A 19,138-nucleotide genomic window follows, 5' to 3' on the forward strand; every position below is an offset into this window, starting at 1 on the left:
GGGCTTATTTCAATCCATAGAGAGCCTTAGATAATTTAAAAATATAATTCAAAAAAATAGAATTCTCAAATCGAGGTGATTGTTCAACATAAATTTCTTTGGAAATAAAGCCATTAAGAAAAGCATTTTTAACATCCATTTGAAATAACTTAAAATTATTATAACTAGCATAGCTAAGGAGTATCCTTATGGTTTCTAATCTTTTCAAATGAGTGAAAGTTTCTTCGTAATCAATACCTTCTTCTTTGTTAAAACCTTTGACCACTAATTATTAGGATCGTTTTGACACTAGGGGGTTGAATTAATGCTTTCAATAAAATCGTCAATTTTGAAAAACTTTCATTTGATAAAAAAATTGTATCAGAAATATGCTTGACTTAGGGTAAGTGAACTAAGTAATTAACTCAGAGAGGAATAGCAATGAAAAGTAGAATGTAAATACAAACTGAGTTTATAGTAGTTCGGTCATCATGTCCTACGTCCATTCTCGATTCCTCTTCCATGGAGGCCACCGGTATTCATTAATGATCTTCTTTTAATGGGCAAAGGCCAAATACCCTCTTATAACTCTTTCTCCTTTTCATAGGTTTAGGAGACAACCTTTACAAGCCTCACACATTTCTTAGAATAATCATAAAACTTAAGGAAGAGGAAGAGGACACTTGCACTTTTCCAAGACTTTTACAGCTCAAAATCTCAAGACTTTTGTTTGCTTTTCATGCTTTATAAGCAAAAAATATTAGGGTATTTATAAGCCTAAAATGACTTCAAAAATAGAGCTAAAAATTGTCTCATCCCGAGTTTTCGAGGTATTGGCGATACTACCGTCTGATAAACTGACAACTGGCAGTACCACCACTTGTCAATCTAACACTGACACTAGGTGGTACCACCGCCTAGTCTGATAGTACCACCACCTCGGAGACTGAGTTCTGGTGGTACTATCGCTAGTATGAGCGGTATAACCGCTCATACAGCCTAGGAGGCTGAGCCTCAAGCAGTGCTACTACGTCTCATTTCTCTCAAATTGATTTAACTCCTCATACATTGTAAAAATCCATGACTTATCTTTTAGAGTATCGTTAATGTATTTCGATTCAATTTGAGACAAAAAACCTGCATTCGCACAAAAATTAAAAAAAAAAAGAATGAGTTTAAACTCCTTTTGATGTATATTTAATTATTAGCCTCTTAGAATGAGCATTTACATACTTCTATTCCTTGGGTAAGGATTCTTTGGAAGTAGATGCATCTAAGTTATTAGGAAGAGGAGAGTTTTCATTCAAATTTAAAATATTATAATTAAAATCATCATCAATATTATTTTTCTTAAATTCAAAAATCTCATTAAAAATAACATGAATAGATTCTTCAATATCTAAAGTTATTTTATTCAAGACATGATAAGCTTTAGAAATAGAGCAATATCCAAGAAATATGCCTTCATCACATTTTACATCAAATTTTTCTAAGTCATATTTTTATTTAAAATAAAGCATTTACAACCAAAAATTTTAAAACATGAAATATTGGGTTTTTTTTGTTGTTTCATAACTCATAAGGAGTTTTGAAAAGTAATGGTTGTTAGGAAAAGAGGTCGGCACTAAGAAGGGGGGTGAATTAGTGTAGCGGTAAAATTGTCTTAAAAAAACCTTTCGTTTCGATAAAACCATTTACGTTGAAAATCGATCTCAAAAAGTGTTTAACTTTAAAACATTTGCAAGAATGTAATGAGCAAGTGAAGTAAGTAAATTAGTTTGCAATGCGAGAATTAAAAGCAGAACAAGAATGTAAACCGATTTATAGTGGTTCGGTCGTCGTGACCTACATCCACTCTGCCGATTCCTCTTCCGTCGAGGCCACCGGCATCCACTATCGATCTTCCTTTAATAGGCGAAGATCAACCTCCTTCTTACACCCCTCTTCTCCTTTTACCAGGTCTAGGAGACAACCCTTACAAGCACTCACACTCCTCCTAAACAGAATTCTAAGGTTAGATCTAGAGGAGGGATTTCTCAAGTGATTGCAACAGCGTTTCTTCACTTTTAAACTCTTTGTGCTTGTGTGCTTTAACCAGGGATGAGAGGGGTATTTATAAGCTTCAAGTTGATTCAAACTTGGAGCCTAAAAATATCTCATCCTGGGTTTCTCGGGCACGGGCGGTACCACCGCCTGCGCTGGGCGGTACCACTGCCAGTGTCAATTTGACACTGACATTGCATTGGGCTACTATCACCTGACACTGGGCGATACCACCGCCCAAACTGGCGGTACCACCACTTGACACTGGGCGATACCACCGCCCAAACTAGCGGTACCATCACCTACAGCCTCTCGGAGGCTATGTTTGGGCGGTACCACCGCCCAGACCGACGATACCATCGCCTGACACAGTCTTAGAGATTGTGCCATGTTGGTGTCATCTCTTGGGGCACTATTTGGGCCTCTCATTGGGCCCAACACAATCCTTACATAGGCCCAACTGGCCTCTAATTGGGTTGGCCCAAATCCAAACCTAATTACGTGCTAATTACGATTCCGAAGATATATTCTAAGCTAAATAAGTCCGTAAGTCTAGTTTCTTTCGGTGAGCTTCTGGCGATCTTCCGGTGAACTTCTGACGATCTCTTGGCAATGTTTCGGCGGACTCCCGACAAGCTCTTAGATTTCATGATAATCTTCTTGGCGAGTTCTGACGAGCTTCTCTAGTAAGCTCCAAGACTTCTCAGCTGGTTCCGACAAAACTTCCGACAAATGTCCAAACTTCCGACAAACTCTCGAACTCCCAACGAAATCGCGTCCTTGACTCCGGGACTTCATTTTGCTTCATGTCTTACTATCGTAGTTAATCCTGCACATATAAAACACACTTCAATCTAAACAATTAAGATTAAGTATTAATCATATTGTTCGGCATGTCATTGGTCTCTCGACGCTTTGTCCGATTCTTTGGTACATCATCCTCTCTTACGGCCTACTACCCAATCGGCCAGTTGACTCCACAACTCCGATATCCTTGGCGCAATATCCACTCTTCTTGGCCCAATGCCCGAATCCATGGCTCGAAGCCTTCTATCGATATGTCGACCGATCCTTTGGCTCGACATCCAATCTTCTGACATGTTTTCCTCCAGCACAACATGATCTTCCTGCTTTAATTGTCTCATCCTTATCAAAGTATCCTGCGTCACTCAAAATGTAAATTAAATCATAAATACTTATCAATTGGTTTCATCATCAAAATATGAGATTCAATAATGGTCTTGTTAGAACCCTATTCTTCATATAGAATACCATGTTAACGGCTTCGACCCAAAAATATTTAGGTAGCATATGTTCACTAAGTATGGTTCTTGCCATTTCTTGGAAACTCATATTTTCTCTCTCAACAACTCTATTTTGTGGAGAGTTTCTTAGAGTAGAGAAGTTGTGATTATACCCATTTAAATCATAAAATCTGTTTTTTTATTTTAAACTATTTTATAAAATTTTAAAAAATATTTAAAGCAATCATTTTTAAGTGCTAAGAAGTATGTCCAAGTATATCTACTATGATCATCAACAATTACAATGGTATATTTACTATCTCCTAGACTTGTTGTATCAAATGGTCCAAATAAATCCATATGGATTAATTATAGTGGTCTAGAGGTACTTACTTGATTTTTAGATTTAAAGCTACTCTTTATTTGTTTACCTAATTGACATGCATCACAAACTTTATCTTTAACAAATTTAATTTTAGGCATACCTCTTACAAGTTCTTTTAATTTATAAAATTAGTTTCATACTTGCATAGCCTAATCTTCTATGTCAAAGGCATGCATCATCATTTAAAATCAAAAAGCAAGTTTCATCACAAAACTCATCAAGATCAATAGTATATACCATTTATCGCATAATTGACTAATGCTTAGCAAGTTATGTTTTAAACTATCTACTGATAAAATATTTTCAATCAAAAAGTTTGATTTGTTACCTATATTTCCTTTGCCAATAATTTTTCCTTAGTTGTTATCTTCGAATGTGACAAATCCTTCATCTTGGCTAGTGAGCTTAGAGAATTATGTTAGATCTCCAGTTATATGCCTTGAGCATCCACTATCAAGGTACCATCTCTTGCTCCTAGCTTTTGATTATAGACATATCTACAAGAAACGAAGATTCACTTTAGGTATCTATTTATCTTTGAGTCCCTCATGAAAAGATCTATCTATTTTGACTAATGATATTGAGTTATTTATGGTTCCTTGAGGAACTTAAACTAATTTGTGTGAGCTATATTTTATAAATAAATATTTATAAGCAAAATGTCCATACCTATCATAGAAATTACATTTATTTTCACGGGAAACATGTAATATAGGTTATTTAACGAAAGTAGTTAGATTTTTTTTAGTATTACTCATAAAGCCAATTCCTTCCTTTCTATGAACATGACCCTTATTAGCAAGGATCATGTTTAATAATTTGTTATCAATTTAGAATTTTTTAAAATTTATTATAATACTATATTTCCTTTCTGAAGTGAATCTAACTCGTAAGGAGTTAACATGCTATTATCATGCTCATTTTTTAATTTTTTAAATTTACTAGAGAGAGAAGCATGATCATTTTTTAACAACTTATATTTTTTACCAACTAGCTTACATTTATCATATAAATCATTAAAAACATTAAGTAAATCATCATAAGCTAAATGAGATCCATTTGAGTCACTTACCTCATCATTAAGCACCATTAGAGTATAATTTGCAACTTCATTTTTGTTGGTTCGCTCCTTATCTTCGAATGCACTTGAATCATCCCTAGTTACCTTGAGTGCTTTCTTCTTCTTTAGTAGCTTCTTCTTTATTTACGAATATTTAATTTTGAAGTACCCCGACTTCTTACATTCATAGTATATTATTGTTTCTTTTTTAGTTTATTTTTATCTTTAGTGTCTTATTTTATTTTATTCCTTTTTAAATTTTTTTTAAATTTTCTTATAAAAAGTGCCAAGTCATCATCATCATTACTTGAGTTTTCTCTCAAGTGGTCATTTTTAGTTTTAAGTGTCATGTCCTTCTTGTTCTTTGGAAGGTTGTTCTTAAGTTCATCATGTGTTATATATGTCATTTCCTAGGTCATTAAAGATTCGATAAGTTCTTCAAGAGAAAAATTATTTAAGTCATTTGCTTCTTGTATTGTCATTACTTTTGGATCCAACTTTTTGGAAGGGATCTTAGTATTTTATTTATAAGTTCAAAGTTAGAAAAACTTTTACCAAGTGCTTTTAAACCATTGATGACATCCATAAAATAGATGTACATGTCTCTAATGATCTCGCTTGGTTTCATTCAGAATAACTCATAACTATGCACCAAGAGATTAATTTTTAACTCTTTAACTCTACTTGTGCTTTCATGTGTGACTTCAAGTGTGTGCCAAATATTATATGCAGTTTCGCATAAAGAAACCTGATTAAATTCATTTTTGTCTAGAGTATAAAACAAAGAGTTCATCGCTTTAGCATTCATAGAGAAAGTTTTCTTCTCCAAATCATTCCATTTGTTTATTAGTTTAGAAGATATTTGAAAACTACTTTCAATGATATTCTATAACTCAAAATCTATAGAAATCAGAAAAATCCTCATGCGAGTTTTCTAATATATGTAATATGTTCTATTGAACATAGGAGGATGAGTGATAGAATGACCCTCTAGATTGCCGACAAAAGCCATCTCTCTTAGGTGTTAAACTAACGGAGAGAAATGTAGCTCTGATACTATCTGTTAGGATTATTTTGACACTAAGAGGGGGGGTGAATTAGTGCTTTCGATAAAATCGTTGATTTTGAATAATTTTCGTTCGATAAAAAATTCATATTGAAAATGTGCTCGACTTAGAGTAAGTAAACTAAGCAATTAACTCAAAGAGTAATAGCAATGAAAAGCAGAATGTAAATGTAAACTAAGTTTATAGTGGTTTGGTTATCGTGACCTACGTCCACTCCCGATTCCTCTTCCGTCAAGGCCACCGACATCCACTAACAATCTTTTTTCAATAGGTGAAGACCAACTACCCTCTTATAACTCTTTTTCCTTTTTACAGGTTTAGGAGACACTTTTACAGGTGAAGAGGAGGAGGATACTTAGCACTTTTTCAAGACTTTTACAACTTAGAATCTCAAGACTTTTGTTCTTAATTTTGTGCTTTATAAGCAGAAAATATTGGGATATTTATAGGCCCCAAATGACTTCAAAAATAGAGCCAAAAAGTGTCTTATCCTAGATTTCCGGGGTACTAGCAGAACCATTGACATTATTGGGCGGTACCACCATTTGTCAGATTGATAACTAGCGGTACAATTACTTGTCAATCTAATATTGGGCAGTACCATCGTCTAGTCTAATATTGACACTAGGCAGTACCATTGCCCAGTTTGGTAGTACCATCGCCTGATAGGGCCTCGGAGACTGGGCTATGGTAGTACCACCATTAGTCTGAGTGGTGGTCCTAGGAGGATGAGCCTTAGATGGTGTCACCATCAACCCTGGTAGTGCCACCACTTGGGCCAGCTAAGGGTCATTGAATGGGTCTTCCATTGGCTCAAAATTACCTAAACTTAAGCCTAGTTGGCCCCTAATTGAATTAGTAGGGTTACATCTAAACTTAACTCAAATTAAGACTTAACTTTGATAATAAGGATTTAAACAATTACAAGACGGTAAATCTAAATTGTCTAGCTTGTCATTTGTTCATTCGACCTCCAAGTGAACTTTCGATGCATCGTCCAAACCTTCAACGTATCGCCCGATTCATCAGCAAGTTGACTCCTGCAACTACCGATCTTGGCACAACGTTTGATTCTTCTAGCTCGATGCCCATTTTCTGACTCTGCCCAATGTTTAATTTTTCTTGCTTTAATCGTTTTGTCTTTTTTGATCAAAATTAGTCCTACATCACTTTTTTCAAGTAGCACATTAGATTATAAATTTATCAATTGATTTCATCATCAAAATTCGTGATTCAATAATATCCGTTGGAGCTCCTATTTTATTGGATATCCATTAAGCCCCTGAATTATTGGATCCCATATATAAAATCCAATAGGAGCTAGTAAGAGATTATTGAGTAGAGATCCACTAATCTAATAAGCTTGAGTAATTGAATAGAGATCCAATACCCAATAGGGTAAGATCCATTAGGGTTAAGTTGATAGAGGACCTCTATAAATAGGAGGGAATCAAAGGGTCATAGGCTAGGCTTCTTGCCTGTCACCTCCCATTCTCTTCTCCCCTTCTCCTCATCAGCTTGTAGGTATAGAGATTTGGGCAATGATTCGAGGAGCGTCTTCATAGCCCTTACCATATGGATCACCGCTAGAGAGGAGAACACTTGACCTCCTTCATTCTTCATCCTCTCCCAAAGATTTATAAGATTTCAGTGATATACGATCTCTCTAGGTAACACAATTATCTCACATGTGGTTTTCAATTTCGTGAGTTTTTGCGTATCAATCTTCGCATGACGATGATACCTTTTTAAAAAATCTGGGATTTTTATGTCTTGTTTTTCTGCTACGCATGTGATGTCACCCCTAAATTTCCCTATAGTGGTCTTATAGCTAGGTTGTTCGTGTGAAAGATTAGTTTTGAAGTGTATGTGTTATACTTTATAAAGGCTTTTGACATCAAAATTGTTGATGCAAAAGGCGAGAGAGGGAAGCAACTATTGTTGCACTCATAGATTGGCCAATGGCTACTTGCAGCCTTGGCCGAGAGCTTCCAAGGGAGCTCTCAGCTTGGCCACCTATGGGTCGCATATAGGCAACCGCACGGGCAACGCTCGCAACAGCGCTCGCCCGCAAAGGGGGCACCGCTCGTAGGTGAGCCGCCTATGGCGGTCGCCTGGAGTGGCGCCCGCAAGGGCAGTGGAGCCTGCGAGCAATGCGCCTACGAGCAAGGGCGGCTGTCGACAAGATGGCGGCATCCACAACGCAATAGGTAGGAGCATGAACAATTAGGGTTTTTAGAAAAAAAAAAATGATAGTTTTGCCCCTCAAAATTTCAGAAATTTTAAGTTCTGTCCTTTCCATCTAAATTACCTAAATACCCTTCATAATTTAAAAAATTCCTTACATGTCCTGAATTTTTAAAAAATATTAGTTAATTAAAGGTTTAATGAACTACTATTATTTATCTAGTAGTCTTATATAATGATATATACATATGATGCATGATATAGAGGGATGATCATGGACCATGTGATGTGATCATTATTATTATTATTATTATTATTATTATTATTATTATTATTATTATTATTATTATTATTATTATTGAGGCATGTGAGTCTTTATTATTTCTTATTTATTATTGGACCTGTGTGCCTGTGATTATGTTGTAATTATATAAGGAGGCATAATAGGAGTGTGGAGGAGATAGCGGAACCCACGAAGTCGAGACGAATGATCGCGGCGTATAGAAATGCGTTGAAATATCTACAGAACTTATATGGATGAGATGGATGATCATAGGGCATGGAGAAGTGTCGATGCACATATAGATCATGATGTGAGTGATTGGGCCCATTGGCTCGGGCCTGATCACATTAAGCTATGGTCCATGATCATCTAGTGTGATTGCTCATGTAATGTGTAATTGTTTATATACATACTAAATATGTATATATATTTACATGTGATATAGATATATATTAAATATGTATGTATGTGACACATCATAGGAGACTGAATCAAAATCACCTTTCTTAATAATATTAAGTTGGTAAATGTGAGATAATTAGATTGACCCATGTGGCCTTCCATTGTGATATGCACGAATCGATTCTCGACGTAGGTTGAGTTGGTCGAGTCCCTCGAGGCTCACCTATATCATGATTCGATATCTTGCCTATGTCATAGAGATATCACCGGTGACCTAAGGATATGGTATACTTGGTCGAGTCCCTCAAGGACATATCATCGAATCAGACTTATCTTGAAATGATGGTGACGACTTAATCATGGTTGGTCGAGTCCCTCGAGGTCATGGTAGTTCAGAGGCCGAATAGGATGAGAATCATAAAGAGTTATGATTAGCAAGAGTTGCCTACCTTTACGGACTTAGCATGATTGGTTGAGTCCCTCAAGGTTATGTTAAGATGCTGATTGGATCTTGATCCCTACTAGAGATCCATCGGGGGGTCTCTGATTCACATACCAGAGGGAGTTGTATGTTTTGTGAGAAAATAGTGGGAGTAAATTAAGATAGAAGACCTTATCTTAATTGTTTATGTTTATAAAATATGCATGTTATTTATTTTTGCTACATATTTATTTTTAAAAGAAATATCACTTTCAAATCTCTTACGTGGCATACATGATGTCAACCGCCTCATTAGTCTAAATTATACTGATTGATTCCGTAACTGAAGAATTATTCTCATGGTAGAAAAAATCATATTCGTCCTTGATATGTAAAGTACATAGATGTTGGTTATGTGAAGTACATAGATGTTGGGCTCTATGACTCCTGAGTTATAGAGACAGCATGAAAAGATGGATGCCAGTGTTAGGAAATCTAGGGCGATATCACATGTGCAATGGAAGAACATAAAATAAAATCCCAGAATTCTCATAAAAATATAAGGTTTTATCATTGTGCAAGGATTGATGCGCAAAAACCTATAAAACCAAAAACTATGCGTACAAGGAAGATTATGTTACCTAGAAAAATCATATATCCCTGAAAACCTATAGATATATGGGAGAGGATGAAGAAGGTCAATTGTCCTCCTATCTAGCAGTGATCCACATGGTAGGGGCTACGAAGACGTTCCTCAAATCACTACACAATCCTCCTCGTTGCATGCACCATGCAATCAAGGATGGGCTACCCCTTCTTGCTATCCACATGCCCCACATAGAGGCTATAGGTTAAGGAGGAGAGGGAGAGAGGAGAATATGAAGTGGTAACCAAGAAGAACCTAGTCCATGGCCTTTTGGTTCTCTCATATTTATAGAGGCCCCTTATAAACTTACCCTAATAGATCTTGTCATATTGGGTACTGGATCTCCATCCAACTATCCAAGTCTCTTAGAATAGTGGGTCTCTACCAAATAATCTCTTATTATCTCTTATTGGATCTTATCCATATGATCCAATAAATTAGGGGCTTATTGTATATCTAATAAAATAGGAGCTCCAATTGATATCTTATATCCTAACATTTACTCATCGTAATACCTGCCATATGTGTGTGACCCTCTAGGCCCAATACCGAGCTCCAATTATTATCGCTATAATAATTCACTTGACTCATCAACTATAGACATACTATGCCACTATGTCGTAGTCCTCAAACAATACAGGAGAATCCAATCCTTTGGACCTATCTATCCTTAGTTACCGTATATCTATAATCCCTCATCCATCTAATATTCTAAAGATCATATACTAGATATAGTGTTATTAAGCCTATACGATTTCTACTCGAGTCTCACTCTAATCGGATTCTCTCAGAGAACTCTTTCTCTCTCAATGGGTCTAAGTATCCATCCTTTAGCAACTTTTGAATCCTTCCCTCGTGGATATGACCTAGCTTATAATGTCATAGGTATGCACTATTCACCACATCTCGTTTCCACTTAGATACACTTATATTCATGATATATGGAGCAGTGTCTAGCATAAACAAACCATTATGCAATGTTCCTCTCGCAATGATTTTATTATTTAATAATATTGAACAATAATTATTCTCAAAAACTTATTTATATCCACTAATTATCAAACATGAAATAAAAATAATATTTTTGATAATAGAAGGAATAAAATAGCATGTATCCAATGCAATAATAGCTATACCAAGCAGATGTAGGGTGACCTCCCCAAAAACTACTGCTACAACTTTTGCTCCATTGCCCATCTTGAGGTCCATCTCACCTCTCACTAATATCCTATGTCTTGCCAAAACCTATAACAATTGTAGATGTGATAAGTACTCTCGGTATCCAATACTCATGTGTTATCATAAAAGTTTGACAAATGGAGACTGATAATGAATGTACCTAAAGCTTCTCTAAGCTTTTGTTTTACCTTCTCTACAAGGTACTCTTTATAGTCCAATGCTCGTCTTTGCCATAGTGGAAGCACTGGCCTTTGTCCTTTGCCGAGTCCTTCTTAGTAACCTTTGCTTTACTAGTCTACCCTTACCCTTCTTAAGGAACTTTTTTGCCTTTCTTTTCTTTCTGGTCTCACTAGTATAGAGAATTGACTTCTCTTTCTTAATAGTGCTCTTTGCCTCTCTGAGGAGCTGAGTGAGAGTCACCTCAAGCTTGTTCATATTTCAATTCATTATTAATTGAGAAAAGGAATCTAGTAGGGACTGAAGCACAAGATCTACACATAGGTTATCATCTAGGACCATTCATAAACCTGTGAGTTTCTTTATCTGCTTAATCATTTTTAGGATATGGTTCTGAACTGGTGTCCTCACAATTATTCTAGCATAGAAGAGACTCTTGGACATCTCATATCGCTGAGTCCTTCGTTGTTCCTTAAATAGTTTGTGGATATATAGGAGAATAGATCTGGCATCCATCTTTTTATGTTGTCTTTGTAACTCAGGAGTCATGGAGCCTAACATATAATATTGAGCAAGAGTATAGTTATCTATGTACTTTACGTAGCAAGTGATCTCATCCTTACTTGCCCTTTCTTTGGGCGTAGGTATCACTATATCAAGAATGTACATAACTTTCTCCATCATGAGAACGATTCTTAAGTTGTGAAGCCAATCCATGTAGTTTGGACCAATGAGGCGGTTGACATCCAGTATGCCTTATAAGAGATTTGAAAGTGATATTTTTTTAAAATAAACATGTAGCAAAAATAAATAACATGCATACTTTGTAAAAAATAAACAACTAAGATATGGTCTTCTATCTTAATCTACTCATACTATTTTCTCATGAAATACGTACCCTCTGATGTGTGAATCAGAGATCTCCGATGGATCTCTAGTGGGGATCGAGATCCAATCCCCTAAGTACTTCATAGAGAAATGTCTAGAGAGCCAAGCCTTTACTATGGAGAGCATCCGTACATCATTCCCAATGACCAGGATGTTATCCATATACAACACCAAAAAGGTGATAGCGCTCCCACATCCTTATATATTGGCATTGATTATCCGACCTCAATGTTATTAATAATGTCTTATGGTACAAAGGTAAAAACATCAACCTACTATTAAAGTCTTAATAACACTTGGAGGGGGTGAATTAGTGTTATAGTTAATTTTAATCAACTTTAAAATTAATTAGTTAGTTCCAAAAGTAGGCTAGCAAATATATATTTTTTTTTATTTTATGACTTCCCATTGAGTGATAGGTAACTCTCAAAAGTATTCAAGACTACATTAGATATATTATCAATACTGTTAGGACCAAAACGATACTAAGAGGAGGAGAGGAGGGGGGAGGGGGGGGGTGCGGGGGGGGGGGGTGAAGTAGTGTTCGTCAAAAAATTATGATGATTTGAAAACTTCATTCGATCAAACTTGTATCATAAATACGTTTAACTTAAAAATACTCGTAAGAGTAGTGAGTGATAGAATGAAACATGAAGAATATGTTTTTGGGTTTGATATGTGCTTCCTATTTATACACACTAGAAGGGAGGATTTCCCTTAACAAAGCAACGAGATTTTCTCGTGCTGTTGGGAAAATCTTAGCTGCTATCATACCCCTACAAGATGGTGCTTCTATCAAGGATGCTGATCATGGACCGATGTGATAAAAATAGTTTGTGGGCGAGAGGCTTCATGAGTCTACTAGTTAATCAACTATATGTATGTGAGAAACATGTAGTTGATATCTGACAACTTGATCTCGCATAAAGTGAAAGTCGATGACAATATGTTTCATGCGTGAGTTGAACACTGGATTGGTGCTCAAGTAAGTAGCTCTGACATTATCATAATATATTGTATAAGCAGAGGTGGAGTAGATGTCAAGTTCCTTGAACAGATTTGTGACCCAAATGAGTTCTGTAGTAGCGGTTGCAATAGTATGGTATTTAGCTTCAATTGTAGATCATGCAACTATCTTTTACTTATGAGAACTCCAACTGATTGGATTAGCTTCAAGGAGGATAATATACCTCAACGTGGATGTTATATCATCAAAGTTTCCTACCTAATCAGCATCAACAAATGCATGGAGATGAAGGGGGGAGTGTGTTTGCAGAAAAAGAGGTTATGATTGAGGGTCCCGTTAAGATATCTTAAGATTCATTTAATTGCAGATCAATACGTAATAGATGGTTGATGCATGAATTATGATAATTTATTGATCACAAATGAGATATCTGGGTAGGTGAGAGCTAAGTACTATAAGGAGCCAAGTACTTGGTGGTATTGAGTTGAGTCCATAGTGGGGCTTCCATCATATAATTTGGTGATTCACCAGTAGATAAAGGAGTTGTAATCGCTTTTGCATAATGCATATTTGTCTTTGATAATAAATCCTAAATATACTTTCTTTGTGATAGAAAGAGTCCTGAAGATGTATATGCTGCTTCCACTCCCAGATAGTAGCTCAAGATTCCTAGATCTTTAAGGGAGAATCAATCTACCAAATGCTTGAGGAATGTCATGATCTCCATAGATTATTACCCGAAACAATAATATCATCCACTTATACTAGAAGATATATTATATTGCCACTTTGTTGATGGAGAAATAGTGAGATATTAGACTTGGAGTTGATGTCAAAAAAGAGCCAAGTTCGGTGTACCAGGCTCTTGGAGCTTAACAAAGTCCATAAATAGCATTTTGTAGTTTATAAACATGCCTTAAATACCGAGGATAGATAAAGCCATGAGGTTATTGCATAAAGACATGTTTAGTTAGTGTCTCTTATAAAAAGGCATTGTTAACATCGAGTTGTTGTAAATGCCAGCTTTCTGAGATGGCCAAACTCAAGATAAGTCAAATTATTATGGATTTAACAATGGGACTAAATGTCTTTATGAAGTCAATACTAGGACATTGATAAAAACCCTTTGGCCACTAGACGCGCTTTATATTTGGCAACGGATCCAATTAGTTTCTGCTTAATTCGAAAGACCCACTTACACCCAATGATATTTTATATGGGATGAAAGGGTACAAGGGTCTGTGTAGAGTTATGGAGGAGGGCATCATATTCTTCACATATGACTTTATGCTAGTATGGAGATTTTTGGGCTTGAGTAATTATGGTAGGTTCACTGATCTCATACGAGGATTTTATGATAGCATATAGGTCAAGAACTTGATGTAGTTTGAAGATGCCACTTTTGGAACATGTTATCATTGGATGTCTAAGGGCTATAGTTTGTGTTATTGGTATGGGTGGTGGAGAGGCATTGACACGGGTCGGGGCAAGCTGAGATACTTCAGTATCACTGGGTCTAGAATTAAGTAAAGGTAGTGGTTGTGTTTCCGAGGGCATTGCTTTAGCAATAGGAGAAACTTATAAAGAAAGGAGAGAAGCAATAGAGGGAGTGAGGAGCTACTAAACCAGGAGAACAAGAGAGTCTGGATCCTGAGGAAAAGGATTAGATAGTGTTGTGGGAGGCTCATTTGACAGGATCGACGGTGTACTCTATTAATATATATTTGTTGGATTAGGTCGCATAGTAGAAGACTCATGGTTTTGAAATGGAAAGGTAGGCTCCACAAAAATAACATGACATGTTATAAAGATTTTTTGAGCTTGGAGTTCATAGCATCGGAAGACATTATGTTCAAGAGAGTATCATATGAAAATGCATGGCTTAGATCTTGATGTTATCTTATGTGAGGCATAGGGATGTAGCTATGGATAACATAAACAACCAAATACTTTGAGTTTTTAAAGGTTTAGGGATTTGTGAAATAGTTTTTCAAATGGTGGCTAGTATTAGAAGACTTGAGTGAGCATACGATTGATGAGGTAGATGACAGTTTGAAAGGCTATAGACTAAAAGATTGTTGGCATGGAGGCTTAATATAAGAGTATGAGACTAATTTCAACTATATGTCGATGTTTGTATTCAGTAGAGCCAACTAGTTGAGGAGTATATAGAGGTGATTTAAAGTATTGTATACCACAAGCTGAGAAGCAGGATGTGAGAGCTTGATATTCACCTTTGCCATCAGAATAAACCATTTTAATTATAGACCGAAAGAAGTTCTCGACTAATCTTCTAAAGTTGGTAAAGATTGTTGAAACTTCATATTTATGGTGGAGAAGATATAACCATGTGTACTTGGTGAAATAGTCTATAAAAATAATATAAAATCTAAACTTATCAAAAGAAGTGATTGGCATAGAGCCCCAAACATCAGTATAAATAATTTCAAAATGCTTAAAGCAAGATATGAGAGATATTTCAAAAGGGAGTCTATGACTTTTATTACTTAAATAAGCATTACAATGAGTTATAATGCTACTAGTTTTAAGAGGAGGAAGAGAATAATGAGTTTTTGCTGGATCAAGGATGAGAGATGACCAAGACGATGAAACTATACATCAATTGGAGCTACGATGAAAGAGCAGGCAGTGGGCTAGGTGATTTATGAAACCGACAACTACTCATAAATATTATCGTTACTATAGCTTCTGACCAAAGATGCTCCCATGCTCAAATCCTTAACAAGAAAGGAGTTAGGAAAGAATTCAATTGAGATACTATTTTGTTTGCATAATTGAGAAATAAAAATGAGATTTCGTTTGATGTGAGGTGTATACAAAATATCATTGAGTGTAAAAATTATGCTATGTGAATTAAGCATTATGGAAGTAGTATGAGTAATGGGGATTCCTTTACCATCACCGATGATGATGTCTTCATTTCCGCCATAATTATTGTGGATGGATAAGTTCTGTAGATCTAAGGTAATATGGTAAGATGCACCAGAGTCCATAATCCAATTATGTTGACTAGTATTCAGAGTAGTCAAGAAATTTGCTTGAGGCTAATGTGATGGACGAAGTTTGGGTCGAGATCGATAAACTTTTGTAGAGTGGCCAATTTTGTCACATAGCTGGCAGATAACTCTTTGTTGATTTATATGGTTAGGACGCTAGGGCTGAGGATAATTGAAGTAGTCACCTTGATAGTTTTAACTAAAATGTTGATGATGTGGAGGAGAGGGGGTTTGTTTAGAGCTCACAAGTTCAGGAGGTATTTTGGCCAAACCTTTATTGACGGTCTTGTTATATTGGTTGCTCTTCTTCTTAGATTTTTGATTAACTTGAGCTATGATGGATGGTCTTGGTAATTTATCCTTATGCTTGAGATATATCTTATAGTCAGTCAAGTTATCGTAGAGTTCTTCAAATGACATCAGTGAGTCATGTGCCCATATTGTTACTATTAGTTCCTTATACTCATCCCCAAGGCCATTAAGGGTGTGGTCAATGACTTCTTCATCACTGAGGGAATAACCTATCAGGGCCAAGTTATCGATGATAACTTTTATATTTTATAGATAATCGATAATAGTCCTTTCATCTTGTTTTGTTTTTATGAGACTAGATAGGAGATTAAGCATACAAGTAAGCGAACAATTTGCCAAGGTGGTTTTCAACTTGTATTAGGCTTCGGTAGCGGTGTCATATGAAGAAATGAGTAGGGCGAGCAATCCAATGACTAAGGCTTGAATTGCTTGGAGGATGAGATGATATTGGCATAATCATAGTCTGTGATCTGGATTTGGTATTAGACAAGGTGCTCCTAGGATGTTGGTGCCCTCTCCCACCTCTCACCCCCCTCTTCCCTCTCCCCCAAACCGATTACCACATCTTTCCCTGTCATATCTTCCTATCGAACTCGACTGAACACTACGATGTGCACCGATTGTAGCCATCGTCACCTGCTCTGATACCTTGATAGAATGAAACATGAAGAAGATGTTTTGTGTTTGATATGTGTTGCCTATTTATACATGCTAGGAGGGAGGATTTCTCTCAATAGAGCAATGAGATTTTCTCGTGTAGTTGAAAAAATTTTAACTTCTATCAGTGGGTAAGTAAATCAGTTTGTAATATGAAAGAAAAGCATAAAGTAAATGCAAACTAATTTTATAGTAGTTTGGTCATCCGGACCTATGTCCACTCCCGATTCATCTTCCGTCAAGGCCACCAGCATTTACTAATGATCTTCTTTCAATGGGCGAAGATCAACTACCCTCTTTACAACTCTTTCTCCTTTTCACAAGCTTAGGAGAGAACCTTTACATATCTCTCTTTTACACTAGACCTCACTCCTCCCTTAGAAAGACCTCTAAATGAGGAAGAGACTCCACACTTCAAGAGAGATTATAACTTTTTATTCACAAGAATTCTTTCTCCTTTTCTACTCCTTTTCTTACTCTTCTAGGCAATAATTAGTGGGGTATTTATAGACCCCAAATGACTTCAAAAAATGAAGCTAAAATTTAAATCATTAGGTTTCTAGGATAGTTGCGGTACCACGGCTTGCATTAGGCAGTACCACCACCTGCCAGTCTATCCACTAGCAGTACCAGCCTCTAGTCTAGGTACTACCATCACTTGACACTAGGTGGTATCACTGTTGACTCTAGCGATACTACTGTCGGGTCTTTTGGAAAATGTACACTTCGTACGTTTCAACTCATAGGCGGTTCCATCGCTTGGTCTGGCGGTGTCAGCACCTAACCTAATTGTGGGTCACTAAATGGGCCTCCCAATAGGCCTAAATTAGCCTCGACTCATGCCTAATACACCTCTAATTGAGTTGGTGTACATGTCAATAATAGTTTCACTCGGCTTCATTCGAAACAACTCAAAATCATACATCAAAAGATTAATCTTCAAAACTTTTACTCTACTAGTGCCTTTGTGTGTAGTTTCAAGAATGTGCTAAATATCGAAAGTTGTTTCGCAAGTAAAAACCCGATTAAATTTATTTTTGTCTAAGGCACAAGACAAGATATTCATAGTCTTTGCATTTAAAGAGAAAGTCTTCTTCTCCAACTCATTCCAATTATTCATTAGAAGAGAAGATATTTCAAATCTGTTTTCAATAATATTCCACAAATTTAATCCAAGAAAAGCAAGAAAACTCTCTTTCGAGTTTTCCAATATGTATAGTCTGTTCCATTGAATATAGGAGGATGAACGGGAAAAAATCTCTCTTGAAAGCCGAAAAGAGTCATTTCTCTTAGTTGTTAAACCAAATGAGAAATAATGAGACTCTGATACCAACTATTAGGATCAAGAGTTGGCACTAAGAGGGGGGGGTGAATTAGTGCAGCGGATAAAAATGTCGATTTAAAAATTTCTTTTCGATTAAAACCAATTCGGAAGATGTTAACTTGAAAGCATATGGAAGAGTAAAGTGGATGTAAAGTAAGTAAGACAGTTTGTAGTTAAGATAAATAGCAAAACAAAAATGTAAACTATTTTATAGTGGTTCGGTTGTCGTGACCTACATCCACTCCACCGATTTCTCTTTCGTCGAGGCCACCGGCATCCACTATCGGTCTTCCTTTAATAAGCAAAGACAAACCACCTTTTTATAACTCTTTTATCCTTTTGCATTCTTAGGAAAGAACTCTTACACCCCCACTTACTCCTCTCTTAAATTATACTAATACTTAGAAAAAGGAGAGGAGTTCACATAAGATTACAACAGCATTTTCTTCCTTTTTCACTCTCAATTTTTATATCCTTTAACTAGGAATGAGAGGTGTATTTATATGCTTCAAGGGAATTTAAACTTAGAGCCTAAAAGAGTCTCATCCTAGGTTTCCCAAGTCCTAGCGATACCACTGCCTGTGCTGGGCGATACCAACGCTTGTAGCACTGACACTAAGCGGTACCACTGCCTGACACCCTACCATTAGATGGTACCACTGCCCAAACTAGCAGTACCACTGCTTGACAGTCTCTCGGAGATTGTGTCTAGGCGGTACCACTGCCCAAACTAGCGATACCATCACTTGATACAGTCTCGGAGACTGTGCCATAATGGTTTTACCTGTTTAGTCACTATTTGGGCCTTTCACTTGGCCTAACACAGTCTAAACTTAGGTCACTACAGTAGGAGTTGCGCCGGAGTCAAGACTATGATCACGATGGGGGTTCGAGAGTTCG

Source organism: Musa acuminata, chromosome BXJ2-2 (assembly GCF_036884655.1).
Source record: "Musa acuminata AAA Group cultivar baxijiao chromosome BXJ2-2, Cavendish_Baxijiao_AAA, whole genome shotgun sequence".
NCBI classification, from domain to species: Eukaryota; Viridiplantae; Streptophyta; class Magnoliopsida; order Zingiberales; family Musaceae; genus Musa; species Musa acuminata.